Raw genomic sequence first — 10592 nt, forward strand, 5'->3', positions numbered from 1 at the left:
AGGCCTCTATCTGTTGTAGGATTGGTAAAGATCTTTTCCCAATCTGTTGGTTGCCGTTTTGTCCTAACCACAGTGTCCTTTGCCTTACAGAAGCTTTGCAGTTTTATGAGATCCCATTTGTCGATTCTTGATCTTAGAGCATAAGCCATTGGTGTTTTGTTCAGGAAATTTTTTCCAGTGCCCATGTGTTCCAGATGCTTCCCTAGTTTTTCTTCTATTAGTTTGAGTGTGTCTGGTTTGATGTGGAGGTCCTTGATCCACTTGGACTTAAGCTTTGTACAGGGTGATAAGGATGGATCGATCTGCATTCTTCTACATGTTGCCCTCCAGTTGAACCAGCACCATTTGCTGAAAATGCTATCTTTTTTCCATTGGATGGTTTTGGCTCCTTTGTCAAAAATCAAGTGACCATAGGTGTGTGGGTTCATTTCTGGGTCTTCAATTCTATTCCATTGGTCTATCTGTCTGTCTCTGTACCAATACCATGCAGTTTTTATCACTATTGCTCTGTAATACTGCTTGAGTTCAGGGATAGTGATTCCCCCTGAAGTCCTTTTATTGTTGAGGATAGCTTTAGCTATCCTGGGTAGTCTGAGTCTTATTCTGTCTGATTTGTGTTTAATAGTTATAAGCACTTTCAGAGACTTGTTATTTTTTATGCTGAGGTTTTTCATGAGACATTCTTTGCCAGTTTGTACTTCTTTTTTTTTTTTAATCAAGTTCACTACCTGATGATATGTTTTGTGCAGCAACTCTTGAGTGATAATGTAGCTGGGTACGGAGTGATAAAATTTCTTTTCGTTCCTTTGTAACTTACAGATACCACTATGCAGTCTTTCAGTCACCTCTACAGATAAGAACAATTTTACAGTCAAACTATTATTTCTTCATAAATAATGTCTTTGCTTTGGTTATATTCAAGACTTGTGGAAAAGGCTTCTTCCTCATTTCATCAATGCTGTTGTCTCTACTACTGAGGCTGAATCTTTTTTGTTTTGCCTCATATGTACAGATGTAATTGTAAAGATGCCTGCTTATCCTTCCATGGGTCTTGGATGTTCATGATTTTATCTGTCTGTACACTTTCTACATCCAGGTCTGCAGATGTCACTGTGGACACCATCTCCGGGTTGTCCTTTGTCTTCTGGGTATACTTGGGATTACAGCTCTGGACCTCTGTTCCCTCAACAGGTCAAGCGAACCTAAAAGCAGAAGCTGAAGAGTTAAGTCTCAGGCCAGGTCCATATGGACTGGCTGCTCACACAAAGGACTAGGGAAGTTCCTGAGAACAGAAAAAAGATTTTGAAACACATAAGAGGTAGAGCTTTCAAGTTCTACTGGCTGATCAGAGGTGTGGAAAGAAAATTATAAAGCCATAGGCAATGTCCAGAAGCCTGGCCTAGACCCTGTGTTGAATCCTGGTGCCTTAAAATAAGTATGAGTCTCCAAGTTAAATCTTTTGGGCATAGACCCTGATATCGAATGGGCTGTCCGGTAAAAACGGAAACTTTCTTTTTAAAAACAAACAAACGAAACAAAATGAATCCCCCACCAGACCACAGTGGGTATCATAATGTTCTCTTCAATACCTGTAGGACATCTGTGCCTGGTTGCACAGAAATTTTAATGACCTCAGTTATTCTGCTTCTCAGGAACTCCAAAAGTATAAATGTCACTACTGAACCTCTGTATCTAGTAGTGGGGACTTTTCTGTAACTCATTTTCTCTTTTCTTCTCTGTTTTGGGGTTTAGGTGACATTCCAGATAGAGGGAGTTTGTAGTCGATTGAGTTCCCAGTGATCCCAGCAAGTAACACTCAATTGAAGCTGTCCAAAATGAAAGAGACGGGGTTGGGGATTTGGCTCAGAGGTAGAGCGCTTGCCTAGCAACCACAAGGCCCTGGGTTCGGTCCCCAGCTCCAAAAAAAAGAAAAAAAATGAAAGAGACAGCTCATGGAGACTTGCTTTGCCACTTGGGTGAATGGTGCAGCTATAGGGAGGGGTTGCTCTTATTGACATAGGAGCTGGATCCTGTGGCTACGCAGGCAGGATGAAAGTTGCTCCACAGCCTCCAGATTAGGGTCAGTAGGCCAGAGAACCTGCTCATTATGCGAAAAACAAAGGCAGTGGCGTCACTGTGTGGAAGTAGCAAGAGACATGGCAGGCAAGACCTGAATAGAAAACATTGCAGACAATTCAGAACAAAAGCCAGTTGTCAATGCAATCATTCCCAATCCTCAGAGCTATTAAAAAGTTCACATTTGACTAATTTCACACATTATTAATTACCCACTACAGACTCTATCAGACCCATGGTAACATTAGAGCCCCACAAGCACCCCCTCTCATGTAGCAAGGCTGGTAAACATAGCTATAAATCTGAAGTGGCTGGCCCTTGTACTGCATCTAGTCTCCACTTGAGATGCCTAAGAGGTATTTTTGTATTGCATCTATCTTCCCTTCCAATTTTGTAAAAGCTAAAGATCCTACATGTCCTAATCTAACTGTCCTGGGTCCTTTGGAGGCAGAGTAAGAATTATGAACTGTCCAATAAGTAAACCTTTGCAGTCCTGATTTCACACAGCTTTTATTCATACTTACAACATTACCAGGCACTTTATTCAGATCTTGCCTTGACAAAGCTGGGTAATTCCAAGATAAAGGAGCCCAGCCCATGTCCAGGAGAAGCCAAGAGCAGGTCTATCATAATGTACAAATTGATGCCATTGTTGGAATGCAGGTGCATCTACCAATCAAATTCTGTGAGGTCATGAAAAGGGATGCCCACAGGAGCACTGGAGCATCACATGGAGCTTGGTAGAACTGCCTGCAGGGTTTTCAGTTGTAGTCAAGTCTTAAAGGATGCTGGGAAATGGAGAATAGCAATGCGTATAGAGGCACAGTAGGATTCTGAGGTAGCAGCTGGAGCCAAACGCTCCTATCAAGAAAGAGCAGAAAGAGGGGTAAGAAACAGACTGAGAGGAAACCATGACACATTGTGTGTATATACTTCTACAGAACAGCAGAGCTTCTTGGAACATACTGAGTTGTAGGATAGAAGTGGGACATAGACATAAAAATCTTTGCTGGGAACTTAGGTTCTCAACCTTAAATTCCATTTCATTATTAACATCAGATTTGAAGCCTCTGTAAGGAAACGGGTCCCAGAGTCAAACAAGACACAATCTTTGGGGCTTCAGATTACACTTGAACACACAGTGAACACACATAAGAACTAATCTTGGGGCAGACATAACATTCAAATATTATCTGCAAGGCTTTGCAAAGCTTGTTTATTTTATTGATATCTTACTACATTGGCTTTAAATTTTTTTGACTATGCTTCAATGTAAGAAACACATTTTATGCTTAATGCAAAGCCTGCCCAGTAATTCCACAGAAAACTACAGTTACCACAAGATACCCTTTTATATTTTATTTATCCCAAAATGCTAATCACTAGCCATCTTAAGTTGATTTCATATCTCACATGGGATAGAAAATGTATCTCTCCCATGGAGAGAAGCTATAGCTCAAAGCATGAGATTATAGCAGGGGATACATGGTGGGTCTGCCTGTGGAGGAGGGCAGTGTAGCCCACAGGAAACTCCTGTACACAGAGAGACAACATGAGCAAGGAGACATCACTAAGAAGAGCAAGTGATTTGCCCAAAATTAAAGAAAAATTCAGATATCTAGTAAAAGTATAAAATATCATTGGTAAAACTGCTACATGAATAATTTTTAAATAATAATAATACTCATTAAAATTGTTGAGTGATTAAACAAGTCTGAAGTATGCTAAAAATTTATATTCCCAGCATAGATTAAAATGCATAGTAACAAAATCAGCTTTCCATCTCCCTCCCTTTGAGGCAAAGTTTCACTTTGTAAGCAAAGCCAGCCCAGAACTCAATATGTACCTGTCTTAATTAGAGTTACTGTTGCTGTGATGAGATACCATGACCAAAGCAAGTCGAGTTATATTCTTCATCACTGTTTATCTTTAAGTAAATCAGGATGGGAACTGAAACAGGACTTACTTTCCACAGCTTACTTAGCCTGCTTTCTTATAGAACACAGGACTATCTGCCCAGGGGCAGTCCCACCACATCACTCACTAATTAAGAAAATCCACTACAGGCTTGTCCATGGCCAGATCTCTAGAGGCATTTTTTTTAACTGTGGCGTCTTCTTTTCTGGTGACTCTAGTTTGGGTATAGCTGACAAAACTAGCCAGTACAGTAACCTAGGCTAGCCTCAAATTTACAACAAACCTGCTTTGCCTCAGCCTTACCAACCATGCCTGAGTTTACCCTCTTGTTAAAAAACAAGGATTGACAGACCTGATCACAAAGCCTCTGTTCTGTAGCTTGCTTGCTCTGGTCTCCTAGAGCAGTGGAGAAAGAATAGGTATAGACAGTTCCTGCACAGCAAAGCATCAGAGTAATCATCAGAAGACAGTCTTAAGGGACTACTGTGTTTATGAAGGGTCTTATCAGGCATTTTTCTCTTAAAAATGATAGTAAGTTTTAGGGTGTAGGAGATATTTTTTTCTTTTTTTTTTTCCTCTCGTCTTCCCCTTGTCTTCCAGTTGTGATATTATAAATGGAAGATTAAAATTATTAAGATAATCACGCCTTTCCACTATAGTAAAAGATGAGAAGGACCCTTTCTCCCCTTTTTTCTTTTTTTTTTTTTTATTAACTTGAGTATTTCTTATATACATTTCGAGTGTTATTCCCTTTCCCGGTTTCCGGGCAAACATCCCCCTCCCCCCTCCCCTTCCTTATGGGTGTTCCCCTCCCAACCCTCCCCCCATTGCCGCCCTCCCCCCATAGACTAGTTCACTGGGGGTTCAGTCTTAGCAGGACCCAGGGCTTCCCCTTCCACTGGTGCTCTTACTAGGATATTCATTGCTACCTATGGGGTCAGAGTCCAGGGTCAGTCCATGTATAGTCTTTAGGTAGTGGCTTAGTCCCTGGAAGCTCTGGTTGCTTGGCATTGTTGTACTTTTGGGGTCTTGAGTCCCTTCAAGCTCTTCCAGTTCTTTCTCTGATTCCTTCAATAGGGGACCTATTCTCAGTTCAGTGGTTTGCTGCTGGCATTCGCCTCTATATTTGCTGTATTCTGGCTGTGTCTCTCAGGAGCGATCTACATCCGGCTCCTGTCTGTCTGCACTTCTTTGCTTCATCCATCTTGTCTAATTGGGTGGCTGTATATGTATGGGCCACATGTGGGGCAGGCTCTGAATGGGTGTTTCTTCAGTCTCTGTTTTAATCTTTGCCTCTCCCTTCCCTGCCAAGGGTATTCTTTTTCCTCATTTAAAGAAGGAGTGAAGCATTCACATTTTGATCATCCGTCTTGAGTTTCGTTTGTTCTAGGGATCTAGGGTAATTCAAGCATTTGGGCTAATAGCCACTTATCAATGAGTGCATACCATGTATGTCTTTCTGTGATTGGGTTAGCTCACTCAGGATGATATTTTCCAGTTCCAACCATTGGCCTATGAATTTCATAAAGTCGTTGTTTTTGATAGCTGAGTAATATTCCATTGTGTAGATGTACCACATTTTCTGTATCCATTCCTCTGTTGAAGGGCATCTGGGTTCTTTCCAGTTTCTGGCTATTATAAATAAGGCTGCGATGAACATAGTGGAGCACGTGTCTCTTTTATATGTTGAGGCATCTTTTGGGTATATGCCCAAGAGAGGTATAGCTGGATCCTCAGGCAGTTCAATGTCCAATTTTCTGAGGAACCTCCAGACTGATTTCCAGAATGGTTTTTCATTGAAGCTACACACACCTGCCACTATAGTTTGCAAAGTCCTATTCAGAAAGCTCTTTCTTATGCCAATGAGTTCAAATATAGTCCTTACTACCTCTCTCCTATCTGATTCAGGGTATCATGTCATTATGTTGAGGTTCTTAATGCATTTGGAGGGTTTTTTTTATTAACTTGAGTATTTCTTATTTATATTTCGAGTGTTATTCCCTTTCCCGGTTTATGGGCCAACATCCCCCTAACCCCTTCCCTTCTTTATGGGTGTTCCATCCTCCCCCCATTGTTGCCCTCCCCCCAACAATCACGTTCACTGGGGGTTCAGTCTTAGCAGGACCAAGGGCTTCCCCTTCCACTGGTGATCTTACTAGGATATTCATTGCTACCTATGAGGTCAGAGTCCAGGGTCAGTCCATGTATAGTCTTTAGGTAGTGGCTTAGTCCCTGGAAGCTCTGGTTGCTTGGCATTTTGTTCATAAGGGGTCTCGAGCCCATTCAAGCTCTTCCAGTTCTTTCTCTGATTCCTTCAATGGGGGTCCTATTCTCAGTTCAGTGGTTTCCTGCTGGCATTCGCCTCTGTATTTGCTGTATTCTGGCTGTGTCTCTCAGGAGAGATCTACATCCGGCACATTTGGAGGTTTTTGTTCTTGTTTTTTCCCAGGTGATAAATATTTGTGTTCTTTCACATTAAGTCTTTCACTGACCAGCACCATTTGTTAAAGAGACTCTCTTTTTCCTACATTCATTATTGCCTTCTTAGTAAAAGATGAGTTGACTCCATTGGTATGGACTATGCGCATCCTCAATTTTATTTCATTGATCAGTGTGTATGTTTTTATATCAGTATCTGGCTGATTTTATTACTACGGTTCTATAGTATAAACTTGATATTTGGGATGGTGATACCTCCAGCTCTTCTTTTATTGTCCATGATTGTTTTGGTTATTTGGTTTTATGCTTTTGTTTAAAATTCGAGATTATTTTCATAATTCCTATCAAGGATTGCTTTGAAATTTTGGTTGGGATTGCAATGAATTGATAGATTGCTTTTGGAAGGATGGCCGTTTTTCAACATTAATCCTTTCCATCAAAAGTCAAAGAAAGTTTTATTTCTGATATCTTCTTCAATTTCTTTTTTGTTGTCTTAATGTTTTCTTTGTACAGATTTTTCATCTATTTGGTTAAATTTATTCTAAGATTTTTTGAGGCAATTGTGAATACTATTGTTTCTCTGATTTCTTACTTGATATATTTTAATTTCTATGTAGGAAGGGCTACTGATTTTGTGCACTAATTTTTATACTGCCACTTTGCTAAGTATGTTTATCATCTGTAGGAGATTTTGGTAGCATTTCTAATGTACGAAATAATATTATTTATAAATAAGAATTCTTTGGTTTTCCTTATATATACATATGTGTAAGTCCTTTATCTTCTTCACTTAGTTTTATAACCCCAATTAAGATTTCCAGAAAAATATGGGTGAGGTGGGGTGTGGACAAGTTTGTCTTTTTTCCAATCTGGGTGGAAATACTTTGAGTTTTCCTTTGTTTAACAAGATGATGGCTGTGTGGCTTGCTTTATTGCCTTTATTATATTAAGATATATCTCTTGTTTTCTTAGATCCTATAGTAATTTCTTTTTTCATTAAAGAATGCTGGATTTTGTCAAAGGTCTTTTCTGTATGTGATGATATATTCATTTGGTTTCTGTTCTTGAGTCTATGTGGTGGATCTTGTTTATGTATTCACATATGTTGAACCATTCCTGCAGATGAATACAATTTGTCCATACTGGATAATCTCTTTGATGTGTTCTTGAAACCAGTTTGAAAATATTTTATTGAGAATTTTTGCATCTACATTCATCAGGGACACTGGCCTGTAATTTTATTTTTTGTTGAATTTTCTTCTGGTTATAGTATTAGGACGATCTTGGATATTTAAAAAAATAAAAATGTTCCATCATTTCTTATTTTATGAAATAATTTGAAGAGTATTGGTGATAGTTCTTCTTTGAAGGTTTGGTAGAATTCTGTGCTAAATCCATCTGCCCTTGGGCTTTCTAGTTTGGATATTTAAAATTACTTCTTCTATTTATTGGATATTATGAGTCTATTTACGTTGTTTATTTTATTTCATTTTATCTCTAGTAATTGTGTTGCCTAGTTTTTATGTCAACTTAGCAAAAGCTAAGGTCATCCAAGAAAGTAGGATCTTAACTTACAAAATGGCCTGAAGGCAAAGGTATTTTTTTAATTAATGATCGGGGGGCCCAGTTCCTTGTGGGCAGTGCTACTCCTGGCATTGTGGACTTGTGTTCTAAAAAGAAGCAGGCCGAGCAGGCCATGTGGAGCAAACAACTAAGCAGCACTCCTTTATGGCCTCTGCAACTGTCTCTGCCTTGAATTCCTGACCTGACTTATACCATAAAATAAACCCTTTATTTCCCAAGTTGCTTTTAGGTATTTTATCACAGCAATAGAAACTATACCTAAGCTAAAAATTGGTATTAAATCATGGAGCATTTCTGTGATAGACCTGACCATCTGTTTTGAGGAATATTATGGTGGCATTTGAAATTTGGGCTGGTCTCAGGCCCAGGTCTACTGGGCTGCTCAGGTGAAGTGCAGGGCCTGCTCTTCTGAATGCTGCAGCAGGTGAGGGACAGTGACAGCTGTTCTGCTCTCAGGATTCCGTGGTACCAACTCTCCTTCCTGCTGTAGGAGAGGAGGGCAAAAGGAAGGGGAGGGATCTCTTCCTTGTTTGTGTCACTGCACAGAAGAGAAGAGTCAGGTTGTCCTGTGCTCGTGCCCTTTGGGCAGCAGCTCACCCACAACTCCTGCATTGTGCAGGGGCCTTCTCTCCAGAGTTCTACAACTGTCTAGGAGTGGGGTCAGCTTTCATTTTCTCACATCCCTGGGCTAGCTCTCCCAGGATGCCCAGGCAAGGAGTAGGACAAGTTCCACACAATCCTCAGACATCAACCTATCCCTAAATCAGGGACATTTGTCTAGCCATTGGTGGTAGCAGACCTTTCCTGGTGCAGGAATGGACCCAGACAAGATCTCTGGTGGCATCACTGGTTCCTCACATCAGGCTGTTCTTCACTACCCTCAAGTCTCCAGTTCTGCCTCTCTTCACTGTGCCCACATCTTTCTGTTTCTCTTTTTCTTTCATTTTCCCACACTGCCTTGATCCTCTTAGTGGCACCTGTGGCTTCTGAGTGTCTGGAATCATCTCAGGAGTGCCAAGCCCCCACATGTGCATTATGGCATCAAGTAGAGAGCATCTTGGGTATGGTTCCCTCTCTCTGGAAACTTGTGTGGCTTCAGGTGGCTGTCTTTGGCTCACCTTTTTCAGAGTGTTAGACTACTAATGATTTAGATGTTTTTCAGGACAGAACACTGAAGGTAGACATAGCATCTTTCCTCTCTACCACCTACTGGTGCACTTGTAGCACAGCATCATACCTGCAAAGCATTTAGGGGCAAGTTCCTGGTTTATTTTTAAGCCACTTGAAATCTTATTCCAGCCACTGCTGTGGGTACCAGTTCTGAGCAGACTTTAGTCACCTTAATTCACTCTTACTAAGGCCCTATCTCCCGTATCCGCTGCTTTCTCCTGGCTTCTTTTTTGATGATACAGTATGAGTGGCCCATGAGATTCACAGATACTCGGGCAGAGACTGCTTGCCAGTACACGAAGCTAATGTTTAGTAGGATCCAAGAGGGAAAACTGCCCCCTTCCAAGGCAGTGTATTCTGTGACAAAGTTTAGGGAGTTCTGTATGATCTAGCAGTTCTTGTCTAATGAGTAAGCAATTCCACACTGCATTTTATTTAGTTCTTTCTTTTTCCTGCCTCAGTCTCACTGCGGTTCTTCACTGGTCACTGGAACAGGTTGATACTTGTAGTTTGTCAGTTTTAGCTTCTGGGTAGAGCCTATGCTCTGGCAATGACGACTCTCAGTATCAGAACTACATTATTGTTTCATGCCTCTATAGTGCCCCTCTGCTTTTCTCCATTCACTTTTACTAACTTAATCTGGTCTCAGCTTAAATATCCCCTCATGACCTGTCCACAACAGTCTTTCCACCCTCCACACTGCTTTCTCTGTCCTTTGTGTATTTGCTGAACCTTTAAAAGCTCATTGTGGACTATCATGTTGTGGTCTTAATGTTCAGAACTTTCATGTTTCAGGTTACAGAATGCTGTATAAAGGATTTATCTTTGAATGACATTAAGATGTATACAATGCATATTACACATGCTTTAAAATGTAATAAACACATTCTTTTTTCCTTTTTTTCTTTAAAAAAAAGAAATTTGGGCTGGAAAATACATTAAATGTTCAGAGATTTGTATGTTGTTCTGTGGTAGCTTAGAATGTAATACTGAGAGCAATATGTATGACAAAGGTTGAACTTGTAAGGTTTCAGAAATAAGCAAATATTCTATGAGGAGGGCCATTTGGTCAGCTGGGACTGAAGAATTGGATGTAATTAATAAGAGGCCAGTACCACTGAAATGAAACCATTACTTTGCTGGAACAATTAATGCTGGTCATCTAGGACTGGAGAATCAGCTCTGATTAAGCAGAAACATGCATCAGTAAGGCAAAATCTTTTGGGAAGTGTTTCCTCAGGGTCAGCATATAGATGTTGTGGTCAAAGAAGGTCAGTGTCTGTCCTTTAGACTTTCAAATCTCTGATCATTTGCCTATAGATCCCACCCATAGGTAACTCTGAAGAAAGTATTTATGAGTTTCTGGGGTAATATAATCATTGTCACCTATGAAGCACAGCATTTCT

The 10592-nt window shown here is 40.4% G+C and overlaps 1 non-coding gene across 1 annotated transcript; it reads right to left on the reverse strand.

The window, feature by feature from the left end:
- Positions 1 to 9143: 9143 nt before the first annotated feature.
- Positions 9144 to 9275, reverse strand: LOC120098000 (small nucleolar RNA SNORA17). The gene has a single exon (XR_015642075.1). It is a non-coding gene; the product is annotated as a small nucleolar RNA SNORA17 (small nucleolar RNA).
- Positions 9276 to 10592: the final 1317 nt, after the last annotated feature.

Source organism: Rattus norvegicus, chromosome 17 (assembly GCF_021556685.1).
Source record: "Rattus norvegicus strain SHRSP/BbbUtx chromosome 17, alternate assembly SHRSP_T2T, whole genome shotgun sequence".
NCBI lineage: Eukaryota > Metazoa > Chordata > Mammalia > Rodentia > Muridae > Rattus > Rattus norvegicus.